Source organism: Salvelinus alpinus, chromosome 33 (genome assembly GCF_045679555.1).
Source record: "Salvelinus alpinus chromosome 33, SLU_Salpinus.1, whole genome shotgun sequence".
Taxonomy (NCBI): Eukaryota; Metazoa; Chordata; class Actinopteri; order Salmoniformes; family Salmonidae; genus Salvelinus; species Salvelinus alpinus.
In genome coordinates this window covers 9,674,612-9,692,390 of record NC_092118.1, presented here as the reverse complement: position 1 = coordinate 9,692,390, position 17,779 = coordinate 9,674,612, and the positions used below count along the sequence as shown (strand labels likewise).

The 17,779-nt window shown below is 41.2% G+C and overlaps 1 protein-coding gene across 1 annotated transcript in view; it reads right to left on the bottom strand.

Moving 5' to 3' along the window:
• The window catches only part of LOC139563292 (SH3 and multiple ankyrin repeat domains protein 2-like), a 176,423-nt gene that overhangs the window by 36,751 nt on the left and 121,893 nt on the right, over positions 1 to 17,779 (bottom strand). The window lies entirely within an intron of this gene.

The window sequence follows — 17,779 nt, the reverse complement described above, 5'->3', positions numbered from 1 at the left end:
GGGAATTTAATACATTGTATCAGCAAGACAACCAAGTTGTTCCTCACATATATTTTTTACAAGAGAAACTGTTGAATTATTCAACATTTTAACAAATGGGGATCACACAATACTAAAACAGGAATGACATTCTCAGTAACGGTTGCACAAAAAGAATTGTGTGCAAACCACGCCCCCCAAACATTCGAATGAGCACCTGCCTCTAACTGGGCTTGGTGTGGGCTGGCCTGTGTTTGGCTATTCTAGGCTAACCCATGTCAGGCTGGTGTGAGCTAACCCACATTGGGTTTAGTGTAAACTATTCCGTGTTGGGTTTATGTGGGCTAGCCTGTGTTGGACTGCTGTAGGCTAGCCCATGTTTGGCGTGGGCTAGCCTGTGTAGGAATTGTTGTGGACTAGCAGGTGCTGAGTTGGTGTGGGCTTGGTGTGCGCTACTGTGCTTTATTACCTTGTCGGCTCAGGGATTCGATCCAGCAACCTTTCGGTTACTGGCCCAACGCTCTAACCACTAGGCTACCTGCCGCCTCTTGCAACAGCTGCATAGTGCGGATCCTTGCCTATATAAAGTTTGAGGGAGTTCGTCCCTTCTAACCTCCCCGTGGTATTGTGCTATATTCTGTCGAAAACAAGTTTCATTTAAGAAGACCACAAATGGGGATTTTATTGCTCAATCTAATTAAATGCCGAACATATTTTTTTTTATAGGCCTAATCCACAGACGTCAGTTCAACGTCTAGTTTTGATTTACATTTGGTTAAGTTGTCAACTAACGTGAATTCAATGTCAAATCAACCAAATAATTCACCATGTCATTGGATTTAGGTTAAAAGTTGGGTGAAAAAAAGACTAAATCCCCTTACGTTCTTGCCTTTTTGCAAATTCAATCAGTTTCCATGTTGATTCAACATCGTCACATTGAATTGTTTGGTTGGAATGACATGTAAACAATGCTGAGTCAACCAGTTTTTGCCCAGTGGGAATGGACAAATGCTCTAACTCGCACACACAACTTCGATAGACGTAACACCTGCAAATGATTGCGATATTATAGTGACACCAACAAAAATGTAAAACAATATATAGGCCTGTAGCAAATGCAGCGTACGACATACATGTTTCACATGCAAATACAATAGCACTTTCGGTAGTACTCGGTAGCATGCCATTCCCGAGAGCAGCATTTATTTCTCAACTCGAAGAAATGCGTCCAATCAGTCCTTAATGACAACAAAATCATGAACAACAGAATAGGCTAATACGTCCTCCGTTGTGGGGTTATGCTCAGGTAAAACTATTTGGCTAATCTATATTTCCAAGTCCTCTTCTTGAATATCAAGGGGTATTATTATTGGAATGACTGAAAATCTAACAGACTCTGTTTCTTTATGCAAAGATATAACCTAATCGTATTATTATCTGCAGTAGAAAACAATGGGTTAGAAGATGCCAACATAACCGACCCATAAAGTAAAAGGCAACACCATTTATGGCCAGCTATGTAAACTCTAACATTGATTTATCCTGCAACAGATGTACTTCAATTGGTAATATTCATTATTGTCTTCTTCTAATGCCTCTTAAGCAGGTTGACATTTATTGGGGTGAGTCTTGTCCTTGCGGCAGAACTGAGCGATTTCCACTAGATGGGCCAGCTGCAAAGTAAAAATGGGCTGGCTATATTGTAACAATTAATGAAATGTCTTAATTTTAAGGTTAGCGTTAGGCATTAGGCTTAGAAGTGTGGTTAAGGTTAGGGTTAAAAATGAGATTTAATGACATTGTGGATGTGCCAGCTAGTGACCACTCTGCAGAGCTGTCTCCAGAACAAGATTCATGACGAAAAACGCGAACCTGCGCCTCTTAGGGGGAAGAAGTATAAAAGTAACTGGAAGTAATTCGATTACTTTACTGAGCTTTGGTAATTCAAAAGTTATGTTACTGACTACATTTTTGGACAGGGAACTAGTAACTGTAACGGATTACATTTAGAAACTAACCTACCCAACCCTGGGTACCAGTTTGAGTTTTTCCAACCACATCTTAACTAGCGTTGAATGGCGGGAACCCGGTTACTAGCTATGGTCACTAGCTGGCACATCCACAATGTCATAAAATCTGATTTGAACCTAACCTTAACACTAACTTTAACCACACTTCTAAGCCACTCCATCTCATATGTATATGTTTGATTCTATTCTACTGTATCTTAGTCTATGCCGCTCCGACATTGCTCATCCAAATATTTACATATTCTTAATTCCTTTCCTTTACTTTGGATTTGTGTGTATTGTGTGTATTGTTGTGAAATTGTTAGATATTATTTGTTAGTTATTTCTGCACTGTTGGAGCTAGAAACACAAGCATTTCGCTACACCCTCAATAACATCTGCTAAACACGTTTATGTGACCAATAAAGCCACTCCTTTTTCCCGGGATAACTGTGCGTACTGGTACATTTATAATAAATTATTCATATGAACAGCATGGTGTGAAATGGAACTGTTAAATTAGGCTATATGTGATGTCTAAATCTGGTTTCTGCATGATGAATCAACGCTCAAGGTGGGGACAGACAGCCCATCTCAGTATGGAGCGTAGTTCACAATGCATGTAGACTTAGAGTATTCATTTCATCCGGTAGGCCTACATTTGATGCAGCATAGCATATGCTACAGTAAAATAATGACAGATTGCGTGTCTAATTTCATCATCTCCATCTGGCTTTTGGGGGGTCACCTTGTTTTTTAATTGTAAAGATGATACTTTTTTTAAATTGTAGCTGCAGAGTTTTAAAACGGCTTATCACTCGAATATCATTGCACTCTCGCAGTCCTTCTCTCTCTCCATCAACTCCATTCAAATTGCATCCAAAATAGATAATCCTGTTCTAGATTGATATATAGCCCTATCTATAGATGTCCCACCCTACCTCCTTTCAGTTAATACATTCTATGCTTATACTTAGCTAATTATTGATGGTTTATGCATAATTTGCTTCTAATTCATAGCCTCTGTCTCTTGCGCAATACGCAAGCACCTGTGCTCCGCTGGCCTCTCCTTAAAAAATGTTCCTTAGCTCTTAGAGTCCCATGCAGGAAAAGCTAGACTAGAATTGCTTACTGGACATTATTTTTTTTAGCATTTCTTATACTAATAGACTATTCAAAAAGGGGCACAATCTCTTTTTTGCTGAATGTTAAATACAGCAGCCAATAGAACTCACGGCTAATAACATTAGGGGAAATATTATGAAAGGTATATACAGTGGTTCTTCCTTTAAAAGTTTTGAGCTTATGCCGTTAGTGGTAGATGGTGGCATTCTGTCATTGCACCACAGTATCACAAGGGGGAGTTAGAGCGCTGATTTATCTGTAGTCTAAACTGTGGCACAAATTGACTGTTCGTAAAATTCACAGCTGTGCCATATAGATTGCAAAATAGTTGGGAAGAGATTTTCGATGTACCGATTCCATGGCACATGGTTTATGAATTGACACGCAATTTTCCGTTCCTCTTGACAGCCCTAATATTAAAAACAGTCAAATGCATTCTCTCCGTCGCCCACACACATTTTAAACATTTGGATAATAAATAATTTAAAGCATATTGATATAGAAGCCTCCTCTTAATAGTTCCGAGAGCCAACGATTATTATTATTATTAACCCTGCATTATAATTATATAAAAGCCCCTTAGATATTCTCACAGACCATAAATACATCCTATTCATAATGAATAATCAGATGTGTGTTGAAAGCTTGATTTGTTTTTACTTACAAAAGTTGAAGTCGGAAGTTTACATGCACCTTAGCCAAATACATTTAAACTCAGATTTTCACAATTGCTGACATTTAATCCTAGTAACAATTCCCGGTCTTAGGTCAGTTAGGATCACCACTTTATTTTAAGAATGTGAAATGTCAGAATAATAGTAGAGATAATGATTTATTTCAGCTTTTATTTCTTTCATCACATTCCCAGTGGGTCAGAAGTTAACATACACTCAATTAGTATTTGGTACCATTGCTTTTAAATTGTTTAACTTGGGTCAAACGTTTTTGGGTAGCCTTCCACAAGCTTCCCACAATAAGGTGGGTGAATTTTGGCCCATTCCTCCTGACAGTGCTGGTGTAACTGAGTCAGGTTTGTAGGCCTCCTTGCTCGCACATGCTTTTTCAGTTCTGCCCACAAATGTTCTATAGTATTGAGGTCAGGGCTTTGTGATGGCCACTCCAATACCTTGACTTTGTTGTCCTAAAGCCATTTTGCCACAACTTTGGAAGTATGCTTGGGGTCATTGTCCATTTGGAAGACCCATTTGCGACCAACTTTGTTGCTTCAATATATCCACATAATTTTCCTCCTCATGATGCCATCTATTTTGTGACGTGCACCAGTCCCTACTGCAGCAAAGCACCCCCACAACATGATGCTGCCACCCCCGTGCTTCACGGTTCGGATGGTGTTCTCCGGCTTGCAAGCCTCCCCCTTTTTCCTCCAAACATAACGATGGTCATTATGGCTAACCAGTTCTATTTTTGTTTCATCAAATCAGAGGACATTTCTCCAAAAAGTACGATCTTTGTCCCAATGTGCAGTTGCAAACCGTAGTCTAGCTTTTTTATGGCAGTTTTGGAGCAGTGGCTTCTTCCTTGCTGAGCGGCCTTTCAGGTTATGTCGATATAGGACTCGTTTTACTGTGGATATAGATACTTTTGTACCTGTTTCCTCCAGCATCTTCACATGGTTCTTTGCTGTTGTTCTGGGATTGATTTGCACATTTCGCACCAAATTACATTAATCTCTAGGAGACAGAACACGCCTCCTTCCTGAGCGGTATGACGGCTGCGTGTTCCCATGGTGTTTATACTTGCGTACTATTGTTTGTTCAGATGAACGTGGTACTGTCAGGTGTGTGCGTACTAGTAGCGAAGTCAGGTGCAGGAGAGCAGAGAGTTGTGAACAGGCGCACAATTTATTGAGGCAGGTGAAACCAACAGACGGACGCAACTGCGTCAAAACCACCAGCCTATAGGCAAAAGTGCAAAACGCGCAAAACAGTCACAATAATTTATGTTTAACAATAAACATCTTCGTGAACAACACGGTATAAGCAAACCAGTCTGGCGCGTCAACAATTAACACGTAACACAAACAATTTCACACAAAGACATGAGAGGGAACAGAGGAATAAATACATGCAGTGTGATTGGGGAATGAAAACCAGTTGTGCAGGGAACAAGACAAAACAAATGGATCAATGAAAAATGGAGCGGCGATGGCTAGAAAGCCGGTGACGTCGACCGCCGAACGCCACCCGAACAAGGAGAGGAGCCGACTTCGGCGGAAGTCGTGACAGGTACCTTCAGGCGTTTGGAAATTGCTCCCAAGGATGAACTGGACTTGTGGAGGTCTACAATGGAGGTCGGCTGATTTCTTTTGATTTTCCCATGATGTCAAGCAAAGAGGCACTGAGTTTGAAGGTAGGCCTTGAAATACGTCCACAGGTACACCTCCAATTGACTCAAATGATGTCAATTAGCCTTACAGAAGCTTCTAAAGCCATGACATAATTTTCTGGAATTTTCCAAGCTGTATAAAGGCACAGTCAACTTAGTGTATGTAAACTTCTGACCCACTGGAATTGTGATACAGTGAATTATAAGTGAAATAATCTGTCTGTAAACAATTGTTGGAAAAATTATTTGTGTCATGCACAAAGTAGATGTCCTAACCGACTTCCCAAAACTATAGTTTGTTAACAAGACATTTGTGGAGTGGTTGAAAAACGAGTTTTAACGACTCCAACCTAAGTGTATGTAAACTTCCGACTTCAACTGTATATTCCGTATTGGATCACTACAAAATACAACTTTTACATTACCATGTAGTTTACCAATAAAATGGTCTGATGATGATGTGGATATACGTACCCGAAAGAAAGAAATTATCTCACTCCAATATATTTTTATAGAAAGTTAGCAAAAATAGTTAAGATCTTGCTACCATGGAAAGGAAAATACCTGCCTATCTGTGGAAAATCACCCTGATTAACTCTTTAGTCATATTACAGTTTACCTCTTTGCTTATGGTTTTGCCTACACCTGTTTAAATTATATCAGCAAAACATTTTACATTTTATTTGGAATGGCAAGCCAGACAAAATTAAAAGGGCCTATTGTCTCACCCCATGTTCAAGAATGGCTATTTTCCATTTATTCAGATTACAACCGCTCACTTTCGGTTATTTGACAACGAAATCATCTCCAAAATATCGCTGATCTATCGGTAGTCTAAACTGTGTTACAAATGGACTATCTGTTCGTAAATGAATGGAGGTGTTTTCTTTCTGATAGTCTTTAAAAAATAAATGTTTTGACTGTTTTGACCAAGTTAATCTGCTCATGTTGTGTGTGTTCAATTATTTGTGACATTGTGGTTACAATGAAGAATGTAAACAAAATAAATCCTATTCATATTGACTAATCAGATGCGTGTTGCGCTTTAAACATTTGGATAATAAAGCATTTCAATACTGACATTAGTTGATTTTAATACTTCTGACAGCCAAAATTCTAACGCTGGTCTGAATAAATCAATCAGATTTTTATTTGAAAATGTTAGGATAATTTTTCTCTTCACTATCACAATATTAGAAACTTTCAAATGCATTCATGAACTAAATCACTTTAGCCGACATGTTGCGGTTCATCTAATGAAGGTGCACATGAGCCTATTTATATAATGAATATGAATTTGGAGGGCAGAAATGATTAAATATTAAACTATTAGACCTCTCACTAAAGGCGTCAGCCATACAAAAGTTGTCTCACCCCATGTTTAAGAATGGCGTTTTTCCCTTTATTCAGATTACAACCGCTCACTTTCGGTTATTTGAAAATGAAATACTACAACAAATATTGTGGTTAAACTCAAATGTACTAATTGATAAAAAAAAAACATATTTCTATAAAATAAAAATGTATAATCTTTGTAAATTATATCATAAATAGGACTGGTGGAGTTATGTCACACATGCAGCTTACACAAATATATGGAAATGTCTGCTCTACCCAAAATTACAACCAACTAATTGCGGCATTACCGCAAAAATGGAAGACGCAAATGGAAGGGGGAAAAAGTAAGGAACTTGTCTGTCGGCCCTGGAGGCATTTTGTAAACATGTTTTCAAACACCTGTTTTTCACAAGGGCTATTAGCAGGACAATAGACAATATGTGGTCCCAAAAACACCTCTCTGACATAGGGTCCAGCATTTCTCTAGATGATATCATTGAATGTTTCGCCAGCTTTGATCCATGCCTGGGCCTGCAGCACGCAAAGTTCTTTGTTTGTCAGACGAATCATTAGGTCAAAAATACAGAACAGTACACAACAAGAGAACACACATGGTTAATGTTCTGAAAAAAATAAATATATATATATATACTACTGTTCAAAAGTTTGGGGTCACTTAGAAATGTCCTTGTTTTCCATGAAAACATACATGAAATTAGTTGCAAAATTAATAGGAAATGTAGTCAATTACGTTGACAAGGTTATAAATAATTATTTTTAATTTAAATAATAATTGTGTCCTTCAAACTTTGCTTTCGTCAAAGAATCCTCCATTTGCAGCAATTACAGCCTTGGTAATCTGAAGAGATTTCACCCCATGCTTCCTGAAGCACCTCCCACAAATTGGAATGGCTTGATGGGCACTTCTTACAGTATGTACCATACGGTCAAGCTGCTCCCACAATAGGGTTGAGATCCGGTGACTGTGCTGCCCTCTCCATTATAGACAGAATACCAGCTGACTGCTTCTTCCCTAAATAGTTATTGCATAGTTTGGAGCTGTGCTTTGGGTCATTGTCCTGTTGTAGGAGGAAATTGGCTCTGATTAAGTGCCGTCTACAGTGTATGGCATGGCGTTGCAAAATGGAGTGATAGCCTTCCTTCTTCAAGATCCCTTTTACCCTGTACAAATCTTCCACTTTACCACCCCCAAAGCACCCACAGACCATCACATTGCCTCCACCATGCTTGACAGATGGCGTCAAGCACTCCTGTTTTGCGTGTTCTATTTAATGAAGCTGCCAGTTGAGGACTTGTGGGGCGTCTGTTCTCAAACTAGACACTCTAATGTACTTGTCCTCTTGCTCAGTTGTGCACCGGGGCTTCCCACTTCTCTTTCTATTCTGACCTTTCTATTCTGTTCACAGAACAGTTTGCACTGTTCTGTGAAGGGAGTAGTACACAGTCTTGTACGAGATCTTCAGTTTCTTAGCAATTTTCGCATGGAATAGCCTTCATTTCTCAGAACAAGAATAGACTGACGCTTTTCAGGAGAAAGTTCTTTGTTTCTGTCCATTATGAGCCTGTAATCGAACCCACAAATGCTGATGCTCCAGATACTCAACTAGTCTAAAGAAGGCCAGTTTTATTGCTTCTTTAATCAGCACTACAGTTTTCAGCTGTACTAACATAATTGCAAAAGGTTTTTCTAAAGATCAACTAGCCTTTTAAATAATATACTTAAAGATTAGCTAACAAAACGTCCCATTGGAACACAGGAGTGATGGTTGCTGATAATGGGCCTCTGTACGCCTATGTAGATATTCCATTTAAAAAATCAGCCGTTTCCAGCTACAATAGTCATTTACAACATTAACAATGTCTACACTGTATTGCTTATCAATTTGATGTTATTTTACTGGACAAAACATTTTTGCTTTTCTTTCAATAACAAGGAAATATCTAAGTGACCCCAAACTTTTGAACGGGAGTGTAGCTTGTGTAGTATCCCATCAGTTAGGTACGTTTTATAGGCATTTATTTTTGTAGACCTAACGGGAGCTTGTGGGCACACTCCGCATGCGTGTGTGTGTAGCGGGAGAGGTCGGAAGGCAATGGAGTGCGTGAGAAAGGGAATTTAGGGAGAAGAACTCTTTAATGCTTGGCTTGGTTTATTTTTTGTTGTGCTCTGCAAATGTACATGTACAAATGGAAAACTAGAGTTAAAGAAAATGAACGTTTCTTTTTCTTTCATGGACAAAATGTCACTTGCCAGTTCGGGCAGCAACAAATCACATTCCACAAAAAAGTTTTGCAGTATAAAAAAAAAGTGATCTCTGGTTAAAGATCTAGTTTTAACGTCCGTTCGAGTACTCGATTACTCCTACCCATCTCTAGGCGGGCCATTCTATTGTGCTGACCTATTCAAATTCCAAGATGGCGTAGCAGTGCAGACGTTGTTTGTCGTTCTGCTGTGTATTTTTCGTCCTTTTTGTATATATTTCAATATATTTGCATTATCTTTTTCCATTTTTAAATTAAATATACCTTCCGGCAACCCGCCTCACCCAATGTGATACGGATCTGCTATTTTTAGACCTTATAGCCAGAACCTCCATCAGGAGATAGCCATCAGGAGCTAACCAGCTAATTAGCTACTAGCTATTTAGTCATGGTTAGCCACTGCTAGCGGCCTTTACCTTTTGCACAGACACCAGACGCTTTTAGCCCGGATAATACTTGCCAGCCTGCCAGTATCGGACTGTTTTTCTCCACTACAACACCGGATTCCTGCCGTAAGCCCTGGACCATTACTCCTGATCATCACAGCTAGCTAGCTGCCACTGAGTGTCCCAGCCTCGAAGCTAGCCTTGAGCCAGGCACATCTCCCGACCTGCTCAGTTCACCCTATGATCACTCAGCTACACAGCTGATGCCTCCCGGACTCTTCACTAACACGACTAGAATTCACTACACCACCGGATTCTTGCCATAAACTCTGGAACTTTGCATCGGATCATCACTGCTAGCTAGCTGCTACCGAGTGGCTATAGTGGCTAACGCCCTTGTCCCGAAGCTAGCATCAGTTAGCCATGAGCCAGGCGCATCTCCCGGCTAGCAAACAAAATTACTCCAGCTACAATACCTCTTTTGCCAACTGGCCTGGACCCTTTGTCGACTTGGAGCCCCCCGTTCCATCTCTCCAGAAATAAGTCTCTCACTGTTGCCGCCTGTTATAGACCGCCCTCAGCCCTCAGCTCCCAGCTGTGCCCTGGACACCATATGTGAATTGATTCATAGCACCGAGGCTATGAATCACTGTCACCACCGATAAATCCATGATAATCGAGAATTTCAAGAAGCATTTCTCAGCCATGCTTTCCTCCTGGCTACCCCAAACCCGGCCAACAGCTCCAAACCCCCCGCAGCTACTTGCCCAAGCCTCCTCAGCTTCTCATGCACCCAAATCCACATAGCAAAACCTGAAACCTGAGAGAGCTGCAAAACCTGGACCTGTACAAATCAGGTGGGCTAGACAATCTGGACGCCCTCTTTCTAAAATTATCTGCCATTGTTGCAACCCCTATTACCAGTCTGTTCAACCTCTATTTCGTATTGTCCGAGATCCCTAAAGATTGGAAAGCTGCCGCAGTCATCCCCCTCCTCAAAGGGGGTGACACTCTAGACCCAAACTGTTACAGACCGATATCCATCCTGCCCTGCCTTTCTAAAGTCTTTGAAAGCCAAGTTAACAAACAGATCACTGACCATTTTGAATCCCACCATATCTTCTTCGCTGTGTAATCCGGTTTCCGAGCTGGTCACAGATGCACCTCAGCCACGCTCAAGGTACTAAATGGTATCATAACCACCATCAATAAAAGACAGTACTGTGAAGCCGTCTTCATCGACCAGGCCAAGGCTTTCGACTCTGTCAATCACCGTATTCTTATCGGCAGACTCAACAGCCTTGGTTTCTCAAATGACTGCCTCGCCTGGTTCACCAACTACTTCTCAGATAGAGTTCAATGTGTCAAATCGGAGGGCCTGTTGTCCGGACCTCTGGCAGTCTCTATGGGGGTACCACAGGGTTCAATTTTCGGGCCGACTCTTTTCTCTGCATATATCAACGATGTCGCTCTAGCTGCGGGTGATTCCCCGATACACCTCTACGCAGACGACACTATTCTGTATACATCTGACCTTTCTTTGGACACTGTGTTAACCTTTTGTCAATAGGGGGAGCTGTTAGCACTATTTTTTTTTTTACATTTCCAAATTAAACTGCCTCGTACTCAATTCTTGCTCGTACAATATGCATATTATTACTATTGGATAGAAAACAATCTCTAGTTTCTAAAACCGTTTGAATTATGTCTGTGGGTGAACCAGAACTCTTTCTACAGGTCAGAAAACTAAGCTCTGTTCTCAGATCAGTTTAAAGCTCTGTGTGTGCCCTATGGGTCGAAATGCACCCGCCTTCCCCTGGATGTCAGTAACCAATGAGAAGTGGAATGGAGTCTCTACGTATTTCTCAGAGTTTATAAAAGGCCATGGAGTGACATGTCCGTTCTTTTGGACGCTCGTCAAGGCGCAAGAGAGGACATCAGAATGGCATGCTCAAAAGCTCTCGTTATCGGCATAAGATATATCTGTCTGTGATTTAATTCGATATAGGTGTTAGAAACATCATAACGAAGTTATTTTAAACCGATTTATATCAGTTTATGCGAGTATATTGCTATTTTCAGAATTTTCGTAGTATTGCGCTTTGAGGATTTGAGGATTTGGACATGTGTGTGCCACGTAGCTATTGTTAGCTGCTAGTTCCGAAGTTGAAGAGGACGTTTTACAACAAAGCAACGATTATTTTGGACAAAGGACAACTTGCCCAAGATTCTGATGGAAGCTCGTCCAAAAGTAAGAGCTATTTATGATTTTATTCCGTATTTATGTGGAAAAATGTAAACGCATTTGTCGGCCATTATTGCGGCACTAGGCACTAGTGTGTCCTCCTCCCAGAGTGCTAAGAACCTTGGCGTGATCCTGGACAACACCCTGTCGTTCTCAACTAACATCAAGGCGGTGACCCGTTCCTGTAGGTTCATGCTCTACAACATTCGCAGAGTACGACCCTGCCTCACGCAGGAAGCGGCGCAGGTCCTAATCCAGGCACTTGTCATCTCCCGTCTGGATTACTGCAACTCGCTGTTGGCTGGGCTCCCTGCCTGTGCCATTAAACCCCTACAACTCATCCAGAACGCCGCAGCCCGTCTGGTGTTCAACTTTCCCAAGTTCTCTCACGTCACCCCGCTCCTCCGCTCTCTCCACTGGCTTCCAGTTGAAGCTCGCATCCGCTACAAGACCATGGTGCTTGCCTACGGAGCTGTGAGGGGAACGGCACCTCCGTACCTTCAGGCTCTGATCAGGCCCTACACCCAAACAAGGGCACTGCGTTCATCCACCTCTGGCCTGCTCGCCTCCCTACCTCTGAGGAAGTACAGTTCCCGCTCAGCCCAGTCAAAACTGTTCGCTGCTCTGGCACCCCAATGGTGGAACAAACTCCCTCACGACGCCAGGTCAGCGGAGTCAATCACCACCTTCCGGAGACACCTGAAACCCCACCTCTTTAAGGAATACCTAGGATAGGATAAAGTAATCCTTCTAACCCCCCCCCCCCTTAAAAGAGTTAGATGCACTATTGTAAAGTGGTTGTTCCACTGGATATCATAAGGTGAATGCACCAATTTGTAAGTCGCTCTGGATAAGAGCGTCTGCTAAATGACTTAAATGTAAATGTAAATGTAGTCTGGCTGTAACGCACACTGTATGTCTAGTAACGTTAATTTTAAAAATCTAACTCAGCGGTTGCATTAATAACTAATGCATCTTTCATTAGCTGTCCAACCTGTATTTTTTTAGTCAATCTAATCGATAAATAATCGTAAACTTAGGTGCCTTTCCAAGATGGCGCCGGCCAGAATGCATGCCATGTTTTGACTGATTACATTGCATAACCACGATTTGTGATGCTAAATATGCACATTTTCGAACAAACTCTATATGCATTGTGTAATATGATGTTACAGGACTGTCATCTGAAGAATTCTGAGAAGGTTAGTGAAAAAATTAATATATTTTGGTGGTGATAACGTTATCGCTCTTTTTGCCTTGAATCAATGCTGGGGTGATGTTAGCTCATGTGGTATGCTAATATAACGATATATTGTGTTTTCGCTGTAAAACACTTAGAAAATCTGAAATATTGTCTGGATTCACAAGATCTGTGTCTTTCAATTGCTGTACGCTGTGTATTTTTAAGAAATGTTTTATGATGAGTAATTAGGTAATACACGTTGCTCTCTGTAGTTATTCTAGTCGCTTTGGTGAGTTTTGTGATAGTGGCTGCAATGGTAAACTATGATTTATACCTGAAAAATGCACATTTTTCTAAAAAAACATATGCTATACCATAAATATGTTATCAGACTGTCATCTTATGAAGTTGTTTCTTGGTTAGTGGCTATATATATCATTATTTAGTCGAATTAGTGATAGCTACTGATGGAGTAAAAAACTGGTGGAGTAAAAAAAGTGGTGTCTTTTGCCAACGTGGTTAGCTAATAGATTTACATATTGTGTCTTCCCTGTAAAACATTTTAAAAATCAGAAATGATGGCTGGATTCACAAGAAGTGTATCTTTCATCTGGTGTCTTGGACTTGTGATTTAATGATATTTAGATGCTAGTATTTACTTGTGACGCTATGCTAGGCTATGCTAGTCAGCTTTTTTACTGTGGGGGGTGCTCCCGGATCCGGGTTTGGGAGGAACTAGAAGTTAACAAACCTCCAAATGAGCTGCAATGCCATACAAAACTCCTTCCGTGGCCTCCAACTAGTAAACACTAGTAAATCTAAATGCATGCTTTTCAACCAATCGCTGTCCGCACTCGCCCGCCCAACTATTATCGCTACTCTGGACGGTTGTCTGGCTACACTGTAAACTTTCCTTCCAGACTCAAATTAAACATCTCCAATCCAAAATTAAATCTAGAATCGGCTTCCTATTTCGCAACAAAGCCTCCTTCACTCATGCTGCCAAACATACCCTGGTAAAACTGACTATCCTACCGATCCTCGACTTCGGCGATGTAATTTACAAAATAGCCTCCAACACTCTACTCAGCAAACTGGATGCAGTCTATCACAGTGCCATCCGTTTTGTCACCAAAGCCCAATATACTACCCACCACTGCGACCTGTATGCTCTTGTCGGCTGGCCCTCGCTACATATTCGTCGCCAGACCCACTGACTCCAGGTCATCTATAAGTCTTTGCTAGGTAAAGCTCCGCCTTATCTCAGCTCACTGGTCACCATAACAACACCCACCCGTAGCACGCGCTCCAGCAGGTATATCTCTCTGTTCATCCCCAAAGCCAACACCTGCTTTGGCCGCCTTTCCTTCTAGTTCTTTGCTGCCAATGACTGGAACGAATTGCAAAAATCGCTGAAGTTGGAGACATATCTCCCTCACTAACTTTAAGCATCTGCTATCTGAGCAGCTTACCGATCGCTGCAGCTGTACACAGCCCATCTGTAAATAGCCCATCCAATCTACCTACCTCATCCCCATATTGTTTTTATGAACTTTTTTGCACACCAGTATTTCTACTTGCACATCATCATCTGCACATCTATCACTCCAGTGTGAATTTGCTAAATTGTAATTACTTCGCTACTATGGCCTATTTATTGCCTTACCTCCTCACGCCATTTGCACACACTGTATATAGACTTTTTTTTCTATTGTGTTATTGACTGTACGTTTGTTTATTCCATGTGTAACTCTGTGTTGTTGTTTGTGTCGCACTGCTTTGCTTTATCTTGGCCAGGGCGCAGTTGTAAATGAGAACTTGTTCTCAACTGGCCTACCTGGTTAAATAAAGGTGAATTTTAATTTTAATTGTTTAAATTCTAATCTCAAAATGGTAGGTACCCTGTATCAGTCCACAGAATTCAAGCAGTCTTATCAGTCTACTCTGGCCTATTTGGAGTACACAGTGAGAGCATGTATAATTTACAATAGCAAAAAGACCAAGACGAATGGGTGCCCATGCTGCACGTTGTAAAAAATCTGAATGAAACCAACTCAGATGGTGGGGAATAAATGAATCATGACATGATTCTGAGGCTTAAGCACAAAAAAGCCATAACGGTGCGCACTGAGCCAGTGCCCGCACCACCACCAAATCAAACAGTGAGAGAGGAGAGGAAGGGACAGCACGGTTTGGAATGAACAAGCTGGTGACAATGCTACAGGCCAATTATCAGCACAAAATGTCATCACTGAGAGAGTAGACCCTACATCAAGAAAAAAAACGACATCAGCATTTATGTTATATTATAATTTTTGGTATTCTTCTAATTTTTTTACATTCATAAACACAACCAAATTATTATTTTGGGGATAGCATATACGACATTTATTAATTACACTGTTAGATGTTGCAGTCAGAATGACTGCTCATTAGCTTGAAGGGGGGGTCCCTTGAAACACAGTCGTTCCAGTGTTAAAGAAAACCGAACCATAACAGTTTATCTTGGCCCATAGACTACTTTCAGAGTGAGGAACCATCTAACATTAAGTTGTAAAATCCTGAACTTTGCCTTTAAGTGATCATTATGAGGAAGTTGGTTGTCCTGCAGCGAAGAAAGGTCATGCCCATTCAAAGATGAGCCAAACACAAAGTCTATTCACACTAGTGTTATCTCCCTTATTACAGGACCAGGGGCACAGATCATAGTCAATGAGAGCGTACAGAAAAGCATACACACTACAGAATTGTCTTTGGATAACAAGTGCGGGAGCAGTGTGTGTATGTGAGTGAGTGAGTGAGTGAGTGAGTGAGTGAGTGAGTGAGTGAGTGAGTGAGTGAGTGAGTGAGTGTGAGAGAGAGAGAGAGTGAAATCGGGGAGACAGAGAGAGACAGTGAGATCCAGAGATTTCATTAAAGGTATTCTTTAAAAAAGAGAGAGAGAGAGTGTGAATATATGAGTGTGTTGTTAAAGAGGGGCTTTTATGTTGAACGCAGGCAGGTTACTTGTTAAACCCATAATGGAGGGGCTGTACATGTGTGGAAGATTAGAAGCACAGCCTCTTATCTTGTGGTGTGTGTTTGTGTGTATTCCCTTGATGAAAGTGGGAACAGGGAGACTTAAAAGTAGGATCATTAAACACTACCTGCTTTCCAGAGTGTGTGAGTGCATCATTGTGTGTTTGACTGTGTGTGTTTGTGTGCCTAAGGGCGAGAAATGACGTGTGTGTGTAAATGTTTGGTGAGTATACATCGTGGTGTATTTGTTTGTGTATTTATGGTGAATCTTTCTGTGTCTGAATGAGTGTGCTTGTAGTGATGACGCACAACTCCAGCTAGAAGAATCTGGATTCTGATGAATCATGCTGCCGAGCACGGAACTATCAAAGGATGAGTACACACACACACACACACACACACGCACACACACACACATACTTTACACACACATACACTGGATGATTTCGAATATTCTCGAGAAAGGAACATCATGATAAGGGTGATGAGGGTGAATCATTGTCGTGGCATTACACTATACATCAGTATGCCTTTAATATAATGGATTTTAATCAATGCTTTATAATTCTTACAGATTTATATCTATTCATTGAAATGCATCATATCGGGTACCAAAGCAAAGACCATAGCTTCTGTAATGATAATAAGTTAATGAACTATCAGCCAACATTGAAATGATCTATAATAAAACCACAGGAGGCAGCTGAGGGGAGAACGGCTCACAATAACGGCTGGAATGGAGCAAATGGAATGGCATCAAACACATGAAAACAACGTGTTTGATACCATTCCACTAATTTCGCTCCAGCCATTACCACAACCCCGTTCTCCCCAATGAAGGTGCCCACAACCTCCTCTGAATAAAGGGTGTAGTGATACACAACAAACAAGGTTTGGAATGATGTGACATAACATCGGTCAACTGTTCTGCCTGCGGCTATGGAACCCTGACCTGTTCACCGGACGTGCTACCTGTCCCAGACCTGCTGTTTTCAACTCTCTAGAGACCGTAGGAGCGGTAGAGATACTCTTAATGATCGGCTATGAAAAGCCAACTGACATTTACTCCTGAGGTGCTGCACCCTCGACAACTACTGTGATTATTATTATTTGACCATGCTGGTCATTTATGAACATTTGAACATCTTGGCCATGATCTGTTATAATCTCCACCCGGCACAGCCAGAAGAGGACTGGCCACCCCATATAGCCTGGTTCCTCTCTAGGTTTCTTCCTAGGTTTTGGCCTTTCTAGGGAGTTTTTCCTAGCCACCGTGCTTCTACACCTGCATTGCTTGCTGTTTGGGGTTTTAGGCTGGGTTTCTGTACAGCACTTTGAGATATCAGCTGATGTAAGAAGGGCTATATAAATACATTTGATTTGATTCTCCGCCTTTATTTCCTTCCTCTGACCCCAGGGTTTCAGACCTGACCAATACGGTTCGATTCCTGCGCTCTCTGCCGATGACCGAGTGTCTCTCTGAAGCACCATTATGCATCATTATATCATCAGCATTATGCATGCAGGCACAATGCGCCGACGGTTGCCAGATGACCGTTGCCCTGCGTAACCTTTCTAAGTGGGAGTGCGGTGTTGCTGTATGAAAAAAGGCAAGTACCATTTATTATTAAAGGGGTTGGGTTAACGTTCTGTGTTTTTCATCTATGGTGTTTTCACAAATGTAACCCATTTAATCTCTCGCAATATGACAGCCATCCTAACCTTTTATTACTACTCCAGGTTTTGACAGTGTGTGTTTTTGTGCCTTTTTGAAGAAGACGAAAAGAGTTCCCGACAGCAGCAATGTGTTCATGCGGGATCTTGATTGTATCTGTGTGACTAAATTATTTATGTGATACGATCGTAT